At 44.7% G+C, this 17130-nt stretch overlaps 1 protein-coding gene across 21 annotated transcripts in view; it reads right to left on the bottom strand.

The window, feature by feature from the left end:
- The window catches only part of THRA (thyroid hormone receptor alpha), a 1122562-nt gene that overhangs the window by 286082 nt on the left and 819350 nt on the right, over nt 1-17130 (bottom strand). For 3 of the 21 annotated variants that reach the window (XM_068262447.1, XM_068262448.1, XM_068262445.1), the window contains exon 2: nt 1263-1387. The exons of 17 other annotated variants lie outside the window; for them this stretch is intronic. The gene's annotated coding sequence lies outside the window, so the exon portion shown is untranslated. Of the gene's footprint in view, nt 1-1262; nt 1388-5687; nt 5725-17130 lie in introns of those variants that run through there. One more of the 21 variants, XM_068262449.1, reaches the window with a different exon arrangement.

The raw sequence follows: 17130 nt of genomic DNA, 5'->3' as shown, positions 1-17130 counted from the left end.
TGATTTCATGGGGGCAGCCATCTTTTTGGTTGAAAGGAGGTTACAGGGAGCATAAGACACGAATGCAACTGTCCTGTGTCCTGATCACTGCTAGGCTTCAAATCTCAAATTAAAAAAAAATAAATTTTGCACCAAACAGCAGAACAAGATCAACATTATCAGAAATCCCATCATGCTTTGCACAGCATCAGGGGAAAAAAGCCCGGGCAGATTTCCTCTGTGCAGTTAAAAATGAGGCTTAGCTAATAAAAACAAAGTTCTGATGCAATGAAACTGTTAAACACCAAGCCTTTTCAGTGCTGCTGAGTAGATTTTTAGTCTGGAGGTTCACTTTAAAGAAAACTGAATAAAGATAATTGCATTAAGAATTTAGGGTAATTTGCATTGACATTAAGTTTTTGAGCTTAAAGCCCTCTCAAGATAAGACTTTTATTGCTCCACTGCTTCCATCCACCTCCAAATAGTGTATTATGGTTAAGATAAATATATTCAAGGTTCTAAATACTTGACATGTCCACTAAAAGGGGTATTGCACTCTGAAAAGTTTGGTGAGTGGCAGTTCAGTCACACCTTTACCTTCCAATCAGGATGCGGAAAATAGTGTGATGAAGGTGCCACTTAAGTTACCTCCAGTCAAGAGGGGCACTTCTCTGCTTGGGCACAACATCAGACTGTGTGACAATACTGTTGGTAAGTGTGTTGTCCCATTGGTACTGCTGTTCTAGCAATGTTATAGATCCAAGATGCCCACTAGCTCTAACCCTTATAAGTACTTAATTTAAAGGAGGGCTCTTAGTCATGAAGCAACTGCTCACTCAGCAAAGAACTGTCCGGAAGGAGCTGTGGCTGGAGGACACTGCTAGTTGGAGACACTTCGCTACCAGGACAACACACCTGGAATAGGGCAGCTGCTGGAGGGAGTGAGCTCTCCTAGGGAGGCGAGTCTCACCTTTTCTCCACATAGGTTAGTACTATACACTGCCCAGAGATTACAAGAGGGAAATGGAGAAAAATACAAGCCTATTCAGGTTATCTTATTTTATTGCAAAAGTACTGTATACATTCTTGCACAGGTGTACAAATACTAACGCAGACAGCTGTAGGTACTGCCCACCAGGAAATGCAGAGTGGAAGCTAAAATCTTAATTACTGCCAGGTGTGTAAAAGCCAAGTAAAGCACCTGGTCATCACTTCAGTTGTGCATAGAAGAAAAGGTTGACTGCAGTCAACTGAAAATAATGCCTGGGGATGCTAAAACTTACTTTATGCTCTGCAGGTAATAACACATCCAGGAAGATGGGAACTGATGGGCATTCCATATATGTGTACTGTTACCATTCTGGCAAAAATGTTTCACTTCCTGGCAGTTCTAGAAAATCATAGTTGGCTGCAAGTTAAAATAGAATAAGATTTAGCGATATAAAAAATATTTGTGTAGCACTAATATAAAAGTTACAGCATTCTATCATTACAATGAAAGTAGATTTACACCTTACACATAGATCTTCTCCCTACAGACTACTGACTGACTTCTTTGGATAATAGAGAATGCAGTAGACTCTCTGTTCCTTTGCCTGTTGAACAGAAGGTCTTGCATACAGGAGGCATATGTTAGCACAGCAGTAGGGACCATGGAAATATTTGCTTCTGCTCTGCACTGTGGCACTTGCATTGCGTGCATACAGTTATATCCACTCTCCATAGAGGCTAACAGAGGCTTCCTTAAGGTGGCCACACACACAATACAATAAAATGATCCGATTTTACAATTCGATAAAAACGATCGGATCTCCCGAAAAAAATCGAAAGCTTTTTTTCATTCGACTGAAAAATCCGATCGGATTTCCCGTTTTCTTCGAATTTAATCGATCCAGAATGCCAGATACTTTTCTTCAATCTTTCTAAAGATTGTATGGTGTGTGTTAGATTGTCAATTTATTAATATACATGCCCTAGCAATTTTGTCAGAGTTTCCAATCATTTTTATCATAATTGGGGAAAAATTTAACATATGTGTGTGGTACATTGGTCAGATTTTTGAAATGTTATAATTAGTCAGAAAGATTGCAATTCTTAAATTGAACAGATATTTAAAACATTGTATGGTGTGTGGCCACCTTTACATCCACAGACAATTAATGATGGTAGCTCTTAGAACAGGTGGGTTTGTTAAGCTGAGTACACACGTACGATAACGATCGTTTGAAAACGAACGATAACGACAATCGGACCGATAATCGTGCGTTCCAAATTTTCCAACGATCGTTTTTTTGGACGATAACGACCGTTATCGTTCAATCCGACCGATCCAACCCGGCGGATTTTTTCGAAAGATAATCGTTCAATCGTTGCAGTGTGTACAAAGATCGTCCGATAATGATTATCTGTGGAGTAGTACGCATGTTCTTATTGCCTGTCATAACGTCACTTCCGTTTGCGCACGCATTTTTTTATCGTTCGTCGTTCAGTACTTTATACTTATATCGTTCATGTGTGTACACAATCGTTCATTAAGAACGATCTTTTCGGTCTAATTTGAATATCGTGTAAACGTCACGAATCGTTCGTAACGAACGATCTTTATCGGACGTGTATACGAACCTTTAGGCTTACATTTAAACACTACTGGACCAGCAGTAGTATAAAAACGTCCAGTTTCTCCCTGTTAATGGACGTTTTAAAACGCCCAGTGTTTAAAATCAATTTTCTCAAAAACGTAAGTCTTTTTGAAAAAAATGTTGCCCCTTGTTCTCACTATTCTACTGAACATATCCTGAAAATGTGGCTTTCTATTATGTAAGGGGGCTTTGCTATTAACCGCTAAAGTCTGCGGTTTTTAATTAGGAATACTTGTATCATTTGAGATTTTAAAATTGATTTTCTCATACACTATTAGGTCTTTTTTAAAACATTTTTTTTTAAGTTGTAGGCAGCCACTGATCACCTTTATAATCCATGCACTTTTAGTGATTGTAGCATGTATGGGGGCTTTGCTATTAATGTTAAAGTCAAATCCATAATCGCGGCCGTGATCACGGATTCTACATGTAATCACGGCTAAAATCCAAGTCAAATCCGGTGCTCAGATTTAAAACCAGATCACGATCATGGCATATCCGTATTTCGATTCTGCCGTGAACGGATTTACTCGAATTCGTGATTGGGGGGCAGCGAGCGACACTGCCTGCGCAAACTAATGTGCACTTTAAAAGTGACAACCTGAGGCTTCTTTCAGCCTATCTGTCCCTTGCTGTAGCTCTATCAACTTCGGCATGTGCAGCCGAGGGATCCCCTCGGCTGCAGATGCCAAACTTGCCAGGTCAGCATCTTCTGTGCCTGCACAAGCGCTTGGCCATGCTGCTTGCAATCGCGCTCACTCACATGGCCTGGAGCTTTCTGCACAGGCGCAGTACTCCTGTGCCTGGGAAATATGCTACAGGCCACGTGAGCATGATCACGAGCATGATCACGAGCATCACAGCCAAGCGTTTAAAGGACTAAGCGCTTGAAGGCAGAACTATGGCGAGGGACAGATAGGTTGCCAAGGGTTAGAGAAAGCCCAAGGCAGATCTTTTTTTCACCTTGCACCTCTTCTTTAAGGCAGGGTACACACTTGCCGAGCCGTTTTCCCCTGTGATTCTAGGGTCTCTGTCGGCTTTTGCATTCACACTTTTGCGTTTGTGCTTAACGTGTACGTTTTTCCGGGAACGTTTTCACATTTCTGACGGCATGTACATTATGCGAATGTGCACGTTGTGCGGCAAAAAGTTGTGCAATTTAACAGTGTGTGGAAAAACTCAAAACGTGAACAAACAGTTGTGGCACACGTTTCCCACACAAGGCTATTGACTTCAATAGCTTGTAGAATTGTGTGTTTTGCCGTCCGTGGGAAAATGCGCAAACGCGTCTAGTGTGTTCCCTACCTAAAGGCAACCTTAACTTTCGCACGTTTTTAAATCACACCGCTTTCTGCTTTTTTCCACACGACACACATGTTCGCATATAGTACATGCCACAGCAAATGCAGACATGTGGAAACATTTATGGAAAAACCTTTGCATTAAACACAAACTAAAAAGTTAGCAAAGACCCGGGAATCGCAGGGGAAAACAGCCCTGCAAGTGTGTTCCCTGCCTTAACCTTCTTGGCGGTAACCCCGAACGTAGTTCGGGGTAAGCCGCCGGAGGGTGCCGCTCAGGCCCTGCTGGGCCGATTTGTTTAATTTTTTTTTTTGCTGGACGCAGCTAGCACTTTGCTAGCTGCGCCAGCACCCTGATCGCCGCCGCCGCGCGCCCGATCGCCGCTATACGGTGCGGCGCGCGGCCCCCCCCCCAGACCCCGTGCGCTGCCTGGCCAATCAGTGCCAGGCAGCGCCGAGGGGTGGCCCGGGACTCCCAATGACGACCCGACGTCAGTGACGTCATTCCGCCCCGTCGCCATGGCGACGGGGGAAGCCCTCCAGGAAATCCCGTTCTTTGAACGGGATTTCCTGATCGGAGATCGCCGAAGGCGATCGAAGAGGGCGGGGGGATGCCGCTGAGCAGCGGCTATCATGTAGCGAGCCCTGGGCTCGCTACATGATATAGAAAAAAAAAAATTAAAAAAAAACTGCCGCGCTGCCTCCTGGCGTATTTTTTTATACCGCCAGGAGGGTTAAAGTGCATGTGCGGGTGCACGTGCACATGTGAATGCATGTGTGTGTGCATTGTAGAATCGTGCACATTTTGCTGTCCGTGGCAAAGCCTGCACAAACGCGTCTAGTGTGTTCCCTGCCTAAAGGGAACCTTAACCTCTGTGTGTTTTTAAATGGCACAGTTTTCTGCTTTTTTTCTGCACGATGCACACATTTGCATAAGGTACATGACGCCGCAAATGCGTAAATGTTCACGGAAAAACATTTGCGTTAAACATTAACGACGGAGCCCCGGGAATCGCAGGGGCAAACGGCCCTTCAAGTGTGTTCCCAGCCTTAAAAAGCACATGCGGGAGTGTACATGTGCTGAAGCAAGTGCGTGTGCACTGAAAAATCGTGCACGTTTTGCAGTCTGTGGCAAAACGTGCACAAATGCATCTAGTTCCCTGCCTAAAGGGAACCTTAACTAAACATTAAAAAGAGTTTGTTACCTGGGGCTTCGACCAGCCTCCGGTCCCCGCAGTAGCTTAGTTTCAATTCTGGCGACAAATCCACTCGCCGGCAACTGCGCCTGATGGCCCTGGCTGCGCGCATCCTCAATCATGCTCCCACCTCCGTGAGTGTATTGCGCATGCGCAGTAGGAGAAAATATCGTACTGTGCATGCATAGGACGCTCACGGGGGATGAACCCATTCTAGTTTTCAGAATGGTAACATTAATGACATGTATCAAATTTAGGGATGATTGAAAGCCCAATTAAAAGAAACCCACCAAGAAGGGCATAAGGGAGCTGCCACTTTTGACTCATTTTTAAATATATAGAGTCTTCATCTATAGCTTTTTCACAACACAACACTTCAGGAAAGTATTACAAACAAACTAAACTGAGTTTCTAGCCTAGGCTGTAGATGCAAATACTTTTGAGCTTAAATTGTTTGGTCCATTTTGAAGCTGCATATATTTTCATAACAAATTTGCATACATTTGCATCAACTTGGTAGTATTTGCATATCATTGATTATCCCTACTCTAGATGTATTCTGAGATTACAACCTTCAGGCAGGGCTTTCTTGGTTTCCTTTCACTCCATTACATACAATTGTGAATTCCAGCATCAGTCCACGTATGTTCCTTGCCGCACTTAGCTTCATTAGTAAGGCCTCAGTCAAGAGTATTCATATTAATTGAACTTCATCTCCTTCTGCTCCTTTTTTCATAATATTAAGCATATTTCAATCAACAGCTGCATCATTTGGATTGTGTGTGTATCTATCAACATCCATTCCAACATTCAACTTTTTCATGCTACACTCCATTTTATTTCTACAATTTCTGTCAGAATTTGGCATGTTTTAAGCATGCAGCATAAAAGTAGAACTGGCATAAGGAATTAATAATGTTATCTGTCTGCATACCTATTTAATATTGAAACTACCGTTCAACCATACAAGAAAAAGGGAGCTGTGGGATGCGTAATTTGAGCACATGCTCAGGTTTATAACATCTGCTGCTATTCAGATAATTCATGGAATTCAATATGGCTTCCACCAGGGCTCTCGCAAGAGATAATAAAAATACATTATTTCAGGCTACAGAAAGAGGAGGAGAGAGGAGGAAAACTTTCTTACAACAGATAGTGGCTAAGAGGTTTTGAGAAAATTAAAATGTGTATATAGACTTCATGTACACTTTAAACTGTGCAAACTCCCAGGGGGGTTATTCTTAACCTTCCATTAGCTATAAACCACCGATCCAGAATAAACTTAGTTGCAAGTGCAAGAGTGCTGGGATATTTGACTTTTATACATCAATAACCAGTTTCAATTTTTTTTACTTACTTATTTTTACTATATTACTTATTTTTATTTTACTTATTTACTATTTAGTATTTCTAAAGGATTCCCTGATAAGTAACAAAACAACTCTGCAGCTCAGAGCCCTGAATGTTGGCTCAACAAAGTCCTTTGAATGTATAGGTGCCCAGATCTCAGCTAGTAAAGGCTTCAAACTTTTAGTGGTTTATTGTCCCCCCGGAGATGCTGACCCATTCCTACAGGAATTCTCAGAACTTCTGGCAATGCTAACTCTGTCTTATCCGAGATGGATCATCCTTGGTGACTTCAATGTCTGGGCTGATAACACTCAATCACAAAATGCAAATGAACTAATAAATCTCATGGGGGGGACTAGACTTCACACAAGTTGTAAAATCTGCTACCCACAGAGGAGGGCATACGCTAGACTTACTGTTCCACCATGGAATGGACATTAGTAACATAACAGTAACCCCAGTGGTGTGGTCAGACCATCACATAATACAGTTTACTATTGAACATCACCCTATCAAGCAGCTCCCTAAAGAAACAATCAAAATCCATCCCCTGAATAAATTAACACCGGAGAGGATAACTGCCAACCTGGATTTTACAAATCTGCTCCACAGTCAAATGGACCCAAACAATCTAGTAACCCAGTACAACAACACGATATATGAAACACTTGACAGTATTGCCCCATGGCGCACCAAATCAGCAACCAAAAAGCAGAAAGCTAATTGGTTTGACAAAACCATCATGGATCTAAAAAAGAAAGGGTGCAGACTTGAAAGACAGTGGCGTAAATCAGGGTCTGAGGAGCACAAATCTAGCCTAATTCAACACCTCAGACAATACCAACAAGCAAGAACCAAGAAAAAAATCAGACATATCTCGCACAAAATATCTACAGCCAACAACAGAGCTGGTCAACTCTTCCACACAGTGGAATCACTCTGCAATCCTTCCTGCCTAAAAGCCCCAACCACATTCTCCAGGGAAAGGTGTGAAGAATTCTCTGCCTTCTTCACAAACAAGGTGTCTACCATCCGTGCCAGCATTACACCAACATCAATTGACCACTGGACTTTGCATCTGCCTACTACCGTACCACCATGGCAAGTCTTTGACACTCTGAGTGAAGAAGATTTTGGAATTCTCATTCAAAGTCTCCGCCCCACTACCTGCGACCTGGATCCTGGCCCAACTGGATCCTTAATACAGTGCCCAGAGCTGATCAGGCCAGCACTTCACAAAATCACTCAGTGCTCCTTGCAAAGTGGACTTTTCCCAGAAGAACTAAAGAAAGCAATCATAAAACCCCTCTTGAAGAAACAATCACTAGATCCTGATTCTGTAACCAACTACAGACCTGTGGTGAACTTACCATTCCTATCAAAAGTTATCGAGAAAGCAGTCGCCAACCAGCTGGAAGCCAGGCTTACAGATAACAACATCTTTGATACTTTTTAGTCAGGATTCAGGAAAAGGCACAGCACTGAAACGGCATTAGTCAGAGTAATGAATGATCTACTTACTGCAAGGAACAAGGGTGATTGCTCAATTCTGATTATTCTTGACTTGTCTGCAGCATTTGATACTGTGGATCATGAAATACTAATCCAGCGACTGAAGAATTACTGTGGCCTAAGGGGTACTGTTCTTAGCTGGTTTCAGACCTTCCTATCTGGCAGGACACAGCAAGTATGTCTGGGCACACACTACTCTAATCCAGTGCCACTTCCCTATGGAGTTCCACAGGGTTCTGTACTATCACCATTACTCTTTGCAGTCTACATGCTCCCACTGGGCAAAATAATCCAGAACTATGGCCTAGGATACCATTGTTATGCAGATGACACACAACTGTATCTGTCCTTCAATCTGGCACCCAAGACCCATCAGCATCCATAAATGCGTGTCTAGTGGATTTACAAAATTGGATGAACACCAGCTGGCTGAGGCTGAACTCTGACAAAACAGAGGTGTTGGTGGTAGGTGGTCTACACATGATGGATAAAGTTCAAAACGCTCACCACCTCAAACTAGCAATTGGGGGAGATACTGTACAGTATAAAGACTCTGTGCGAAACCTTGGGGTGATCCTAGATGGAAATTTAAAACTCAAACAGCAGATATCAGCTGTCGTCAAGTCTTCCTTCTTCCATCTAAGAAATATAGCGAAAATCAAACACCTTATCCCAGCTGAAGACCTACCTGCCCTGGTTCATGCATTTGTATCCTCCCGCCTAGACTACTGCAACGCCCTGTTCATCGGATCTACAGAAAAGGTTCTGCGCCCCTTAAGCAGGCCATACACTGGCTCGATTCCCGGCCGTTTCGACAGCAGATTCGATCCTGGGATCGAATCTGCTGCCAATCGTTCGCGGTAAATGCAGCCGCTGATCCGATTTCCTCCCGAAAATCGGATCGGTCCGTCGATCGCGCCGTGCGGGAAATTACCCTCGATCGCCCGCGGCGGCCGATCCGATCAAGTATACATTACCTGAGGCTGGCTCCCGGGCGTCTTCTCCGTGCTGCACGGCTCTGTTCCGGCTCCATCCATCCCGGCACTTCCTGGGTCACTGCCGTGACCAGGAAGTTCAAATAGAGGGCGCTCTATTTGAACTTCCTGGTCACGGAGTAACACAGGAAGCGCCGTAATGGAGCCGGAACAGAGCCGTGCAATGCGGAGAAGATGCCCGGGAGCCAGCCTCAGGTAATGTATACGGGGGGGGGGGGGGGGCAGGGGGACAGGCGGCAGGAGCAGCTCAGCAGATGGTGAATCGGTTTCAGGCTGAAATCGATTCACAATCTGTTTGCAGTAAAGGCAGCCATACGATCCCTCTCTGATCAGATTCGATCAGATAGGGATCTGTCAGCTGGTCGATCTAATGGCACATCGACCAGTGTATGGCCACCTTTACAGCTAGTACAGAATGCTGCAGCCAGACTCCTAGCCAATGCCCCCCTGCAGCTCACACATCACCCCAGTACTGCAAACTCTTCACTGGTTGCCAGTAAAATGGAGAATCAATTTTAAGATCTGCCTGCTGACATTCAAGGCTCTACACCACATGGGATCCAAATACATAGCGGATCTATTGGAACTTTATGCCCCTCCACGCACCCTCCGCTCTGCCAACAAGATGAAGCTGATTATTCCCAGGATACACTTAACATTTGGTGCTCGGGCCTTTTCCTAGGCAGCCCCTACGCTATGGAACTCACTTCCACAATCAGTACGAGAGGCTCCCTCTCTGGACAGCTTTAAAAAAAGGCTAAAAACTCACCTCTTTTCCCTAGCCTTTGAGACTGCATAATGCAGGGTCACAGCGCTTTGAGTCCCCAGGGAGAAAAGCACTATATAAATATTATTGTTATTGTTATTGTTAAATCAGTGAATCCGTGATTAGAACCAAATCCCAGTGAATCTGTGATGAGAACCAAATCTCAATTAATCTACGATGAGAGCCAAATCTCAGTGAATCTGTGATGAGTACCAAATCTCAGTGAATCTGTGATGAGAACCAAAGCTCAGTGACTCTACGATGAGAACCAAATCTCAGTGAATCTACGATGAGAATCAAATCTCAGTGAATCTGTGATGAGTTGTGTAATCTTATTTTACACAACAGAAGTAAATAAAACAAAATGGCTCATCTGGCTGATTATTTCAAACTTGTGCCAATTAAACATTTAAAATATAACAACTCTATAGCAAAATAATAGTAAAGATGACAGCCCTGTAGCTTTCAAGGCAGTAAGGACCATTTGGTGAAGCTCTTGTAGGCTGAAGTATATTACTGGTGGCATATATCAATACAAACACAAGAGAAGGGTGGAAGAGAGACATCCTGCAGAAACTCTACAATGTGGCTACGGCAAAGACCACTATACAGAATCATTATGCTAGGAGCCATGCCAGAGGGTCTGTATTTTAACTATGTCACTGCTGGTGTGAACTGACTTTTACAGTGAATGGGAATGGAATGCTCCAACGCACAATAGCAGGGTCTTTGTTAAACCCAAAAGTATTATAAAAGGACAAGGATGTTCCTGACTGCCAAATCCCAGCTATTCCCCAACATGTACAAAGCCCACAAACTGTGACAGTAACCCTTTTCCTTCAATGCAGAGCTGACTACAAGCTCACACACAGGACACAGTCAGGGCTCTGCCTGCTAGTTCATGACCCCTTCTGGCATTAATCTCCCCCCTACTCACCAGCAGCAGGTCCCCACATGCACATATACAGCACACAGCAGACCCCACCCTCCCATACAGCATGGCAACACCCCACACCTTTCCTCTGATGTGTGCTTCCTAACCAATTAACCCCTTCCCCATTATAATCCCTGAGGAGACACAGACCTCATCATCTCACTTATTACTGTGCACTTATTATAAAGGGCGCAATGGAGTCATTATCAGCACAGATATACAGGGATAGGATTAGACAAAGCATCCCCATACACTCCTGCCATAGAGTGGAAAGTGCTGTATCAGAATGCAGATATTTTGTATGGTTATTGAACTCAAGATAAACAGCACTTATACCAATACAGTAAAGGACTGCTATTAAATTACAAAACTGTCTAAACATGGACACATTTTATTCAATGGTTCGTTCAACTCTAAAGGTTCGTACACACGTCCAACAATTCAACCTGATTGTCATCTAATGTTGGTCTGTTGGACGTCAATCTGGCGTAATTACGTGTGGCAACTGACTACACAAGTTATAACTTGCAGTTTGCATGATCCATCCGGCTGATCATCTCACACGACTGTTGGGCTGATATCGTGCAGTTGCCCACGTGTGTACAAGTCATTTGAAGGACGTGCTCTTGTTTTGAATGCGGCCATGTCGTGCAGTGTGTTGTTTCATTCACACAAGCAGTATGTAAATTGGTTGTTGTGCGGAAAATACAAGTCACGTAAGCATTTTCTTGTGGGGTTGGTCGTGCACTTTGTTGGACGTGTGTATGGGCCTTAAAGGGAACCAGAGAGGAATGGAGCCTGGAAATAGAAAGAGCTTTTATACATACCTGGGGCTTCTTCCAGCCCCATAAGCCTGGATCGCTCCCACACATCCTCCGCTTCCTGGAACCGCCGGTACCGGGCCCGTCACTTCCGGCGGACGCGGCCAATTGTCCGCATCACAGGGGCTCCCTCCATACCCGTACGCATGCGGCTGCACAGTAGGCAGCCTCATGCATACTTGTATAGAGGGAGCTCCGTGTGATGCAGAGAATCGGCCGCGGCCGCCGGCCGACTCGTGGCAATGACGGGACCCGGTACCGGCGGATCCAGGCAGCAGAGGATGGCGGCGTGGGAGCGATCCGTGCGTATGGGGCTGGAGGAAGCCCCAGGTATGTATAAAACCTTTTTTGAACCTCTCTGGTTCCCTTTAAGTGATCATAAAGGTGCGTGCACACGGAGTTAAACTTGGCTAAAGTGGACACTAAAGACCCCATCTGCTAAGAAATGTGTGTGTGTACAGCAGCCCCTGACCCTCCCTGATGCGTCAGCAAAAGTTTTAGTCTGATAGATAATCTTGGCCGAACGCTGCCCAACACTATTATACTCTACCCTCACCCATCCTGCTCCATCATGTGCCGCTCGTCGTCCCTCTACCCCCTATCCATAGTAACAGAATGCGTTGCTAGAGTGCAGACTAGTGTAGAAGTTAAAAATCTAATCCTAATCACCATTTTTCTACAGAGCAACTCTCACTTATAACTAAAACGTTGCACACATGCTAGATTCTAGGCATAGGCAGCCCCGACTAGTTGCCTCGGCTGAGAACCATCTAATGTATGTAAAAGGCTTCATTCAGTTATCAGTGAGAGATACCCTGTTGAGAAACAGGAGGCACTTAGTGCAGATATATCATCCTTATGGCCCATACTCACGAGGGACTTTTGTCGCCTCAACACGCGGCGCGCGCGTGTTTTGCGGCGACAGGTCGCCCGTGAGTATGGGCCGTCGCACACGCGCGCACCCCGAACTGTCGCCCGCCGCTCATGTCGCCATGCGATTGAAAGTTTCAATCGCATGGCGACAGTCGCCGCCGCACCTCCCCCGCAACTGTCGCTAGTCCGCGTGAGTACGCGGACTAGCGACAGCAACCTCCATTGTATCAAATGGAGCTTCCGGCGGGGGGAGGAGGAACGTCGGCGACAGCTTCCGCCTCGCCGCTGGTCCCTCTTCCGCGTGTGTACGCGGAGGGACCTGGCGAGAAGCTGTCGCCGGCCTGTCGCCCACACGCTCACGTGTGCTGGCGACAGGCAACATTTGCAGCCCGTGAGTACGGGCCATAAAAGGGAGCTAAGCACCTTTTACCCCCTGGAATGTCTCCTGGATACTAATAACTACAGGAGCTGCTATGTTCCCTCCTCCCCTTTAGCTGTCCTTATTAACAGAAGTCACACATGCTATCTTCACACCTTCCCTCTAGATATACACTTACAAGCACTTGTCCCTTTCCCCCCCCCCCCCCCCCCCCCTTCCTGTTGATGAAAGGTATTGTGTACAGTAAAACAATTAAATTAGTCCTTAGCTGACTGAAATGTCTGTGGTCGGGCTGTCTGAAATAGGCTAATAACACCTCTGCTAACTTTTAAATATAAAAATAAAAAGGTAAAATTTAAGTTTTTTTTTAATAATGAGACACACTGTTGACATGCATTTTTTAATGTGCTATTGAGACGCCCTGGCTGGTAAAAATGGTGCTCAGTTCACTTTAAGTGACTCCCTTATTGCCTGAAGAAGCAGTTTGGACCCACAAAATGCACCACAGCATACTGGAGAGTTCTCCAATAAAGTGTTTTATATCTCGAAATAGATTGTGTCATCTGTTGAGAGTTAAGTTTACCATTACCTACAATTTTTAAACAGTTTTTAGTGTATTTTATTCTTTTTGGCGCATCTGTTTATCTTATTTCAGTCTAGTTCAGGAATCGCAATCTGCGGCTTCCGAGTCGCATGTGGCTCTTTAGCCACTTCAGTCCGGCGCTTGTATCCAACCTGCCGATGTCTGTCCTATGTTCTCCACAGACAGACATGCAGCAGCGTGCTGACATCATCTCTCTGTGGCTGACATCACACAGGTTTTCAGGCAGCTAGGGGCCATCTTTGCCCGGGACGCTTGGTGAAGGGAGAAGGCGGGGCTATCATCATTGCACTGTCGGAGCGCTGTAGAGAAGAAGCACACTAAGGAATTCACAGGAGTGTAAATGGTGGCTACAGGGATTTTTGCAATGGCGTCCTCATGCCCTCTGCCTCCCCCCATCCTTCCCTGTGTAGAATGCCCTGCAAATCGCGGCCCAGCTGGGTTAGCGCTTGTGCAGTAGTGCACTACTTGGCTGACTTGCGCAGGGATCGGACTGAGACGGCAGTGAATGGGGGAGCAGAAAGCATGAGGACAGGTGTCGGCTGCCAGCATTGGGCGCAATAGTGCACCAGGTAACTATGGTAACTTTACAGCTTACACTACCATGCATTCTGCGGCAAGCTCATTCTCTTGCGCTGGCCCACTTCATTGGGCATGATTCACAAAGCTTCACCTGTTTTCACCATATCTACTGTATGTTACATTTTAAGCCCCCAAAGTGAAAAAATATAGTATAATTAAAGGGATACTGTAGGGGGGGGGGGGGGGGGGTTCGGGGGAAAATGAGTTGAAGTTACCCGGTGCTTCTAATGGTCCTCCGCAGACATCCTGTACCCGCGCAGCCACTCAACGATGCTCCGGCCCCGCCTCTGGTTCACTTCTGGAATTTTAGACTTTAAAGTCTGAAAACCACAGTGCCTGTGTTGCAGTGTCCTCGCTCCTGCTGATGTCACCAGGAGTGTATAGCACAAGCCCAGTATAGTCTGTGCCTGCGCCGTACGCTCCTAGTGACATCAGGGGGAGTGAGGACACGGCAACGCAGGCGCAGTGGTTTTCAGACTTTAAAGTCTGAAATTCCAGAAGTGAACTGGAGGCGGGGCCGGAGCATCAGTGAATGGCTATGCAGGCACAGGATGTCTGGGGACCATTAGAAGCCTCGGTTAAGTTCAACTCATTTTCCCCCGACCCCCCTACAGTATTCCTTTAAAGGGAACCTAAACTGAGAGGGACCTGTACATTTCCTTTTAAACAACACCGGTTGCCTGGCAGCCCTGCTGATCTCTTTAGCTGTAGTAGTGGCTAAATCACACACCTGGAACAAGCATGCAGCAAATCCAGTCTGACTTCAGTCAGAGCACCTGATCTGCATGCTTGTTGAGGGGTTGTGGCTGAAAGTATTAGACACACAGGATCAGCAGGAGAGTCGGGCAACCGGTATTATTTTAAAAGGAAAAATCCATATACTTCTCAGTTTAGGTTCCCTTTAAAGGAGAACTGTAGTGAGAGGTATATGGAAGCTGCCATATTGATTTCCTTTTAAGCAATACCAGTTGCCTGGCAGCCCTGCTGATCTATTTGGCTGAAATAGTGGCTGAATCACACCACAAACAAGCATGCAGCTAATCTTGTCATATCTGTCAAAATTGTCAGAAAAACCTGATCTGCTGCATGCTTGTTCAGGGGCTATGGCTGAAAGTATTAGAGGCAGAGGATCAGCAGGATAGCCAGGTAACTGGTATAGCTTAAATGGAAATAAATATGGCAGCCTCCATACACCTCTCTCTACAGTTCTCCTTTAAGGTAAGAAAAGTAATATTGAAATGAAATGCATCAGGAACAACTTACTTCCAGTGATTATTTTGCTTATAAAATGTGTGGAAACTATATTTTTATTAATGAAGTGATAAATAAACTTATGAGAAGTTTTGTGAATTGAGCCCATTATTGTGTTATTTTGCACAGGTAGTTGGATGACGGGTTTTACTGCATCATTTGTTTGCACTTATCTTTGGATCCTGATTTCTATGGATGCATTCATTTCTGATGACTGATTAATAGATTGTTTGCACTTAAGCACTTTTTGAAGCATATGCATACATGATTAATGAATTATAATGATGGATTTGGGATGTCGACTGGCCAACTTTAGTTGTTCTACATAGTTATGATTGAGAAATTTGTCTCTCAAAAGAAATCTTTCTCGTTGTAATGCTGATCTTTGGCTCTTCTGACAAATGAGTTTGCAGACCACTGGTCTAGTTCAAAGTAGGACGGGATTTTGCATACACATTTATCTTGTCATTACCGGTACCCTTTACAAAAAAAAAAAAAAAGAGCCTGAACAAGGTCTGTAAGGTCCCACAATTCCACTAGACAATGAGAGAACAGTAAGTAGTTCCTGGGATCTCAGTTTGTTCCTATTTCTTTATAGAAAAGGGATCTTTAGGTCTGCTGAGCTTGTGCTACAGCTCAGTGTGCTCCATAAAGTATGCTGCATTTCAGTGATCACAGAAGAGCACATGTCTCTGCTATTTCCTGCATCCTGATTTGCCTCCTCATCTAAACTTAGAGGTTTCACACGCATGTGAAAGCAGCTCAGAACCTGGTGTGTCGCAGATGCTCCACTGCGATGTCTCCATGCAGACTAACAAAACCGCACGGAAGCCGTACGCAAGCAAACAGCTAACGTTAGATTAAAATAATCGCTGCTACAAACACTTCCAGATATACCAAGTATGTGAAACAAATGATAGAATGGAGCTATTCTGACAACAGCGAGATAACAGAATCATTCATCTTACAAAAATAATAACGCAAAAGCTAGTAACATGTACGTCTATAAGCACCACAAGTATGATAAACTGCCATAATCGCTATCCAGTGGTAACGATGGTCCTGCATTATGTAACAATGCTGAAAACACTGATAAAGAGCATCCTGTACTATGTAACATTCATTGGCATCGCTCCCCACTTTATTATTCTACATTATAGATAGTCCATTGGCTGATTGTGATGCTGTCATGGAGCTTTATAACCTCCACTGAAGTTGGCTGAAACTGAGAATTCCCATGGAAATCTCACCACAGTAATGTATGAGATTTAACAAGTCATTATGTGATTGCCTTTACCAGAAGTCTGAAAGTCTTCATGGCAGCTGGTCTTACATTGAACTAGTCTGGTCAGGCAATCTTTAGTAACTAGCGTTTTTGAAGAACAAATAACCAAAAGGTGGCTTTTAATAGAACCATGTACTAGCTGCACTCCTCTTCTCAGACAAAGCCTATAGATGTACCATGCACACCATGGAGATCAGCGATAGTCATGTCTAGGAGAACTCCTGGAGAAGCATGTGATCAGTTATGTTAGGTCTGATTTGCCAGTCATGAACATGTGCTCATGCAGGATTTGATTACAGCAAATCAGACTTCTGCAAATCTATCAGAGTGCAAATGCAAAATCCACAGAGAATAGCTGCCAAGAAGTAAACTCCTGGACCTGGGCTGGTGCCAAGCCGCGACCAGATTGCTCAAACGGTCTAGGTACTACCAAATCAAAGAAAAAGGCGACACACCACCGGCTGCCAACTGTTGCTGTATTATGGAACAGACACTACATGTTACGGACACGCAGGTCCTTCATTAGGTGTATATGTACTGGGAGCGAGGACTAAGAACCCGGTGGGGTCGGAAACGCGTCAGCTTGCATGCTGCCACACTTTTTCTATGCTGATTTAATAAACTAATACATGATTTTACCACATGGAAAGAGTGCGGAGGATCCTT

The sequence above is a fragment of the Hyperolius riggenbachi genome, chromosome 12, assembly GCF_040937935.1.
Source record: "Hyperolius riggenbachi isolate aHypRig1 chromosome 12, aHypRig1.pri, whole genome shotgun sequence".
Classification (NCBI taxonomy): domain Eukaryota; kingdom Metazoa; phylum Chordata; class Amphibia; order Anura; family Hyperoliidae; genus Hyperolius; species Hyperolius riggenbachi.
The sequence above is the reverse complement of the archived record's forward strand: the minus strand, read 5'-3'. Positions and strand labels throughout refer to the sequence as shown.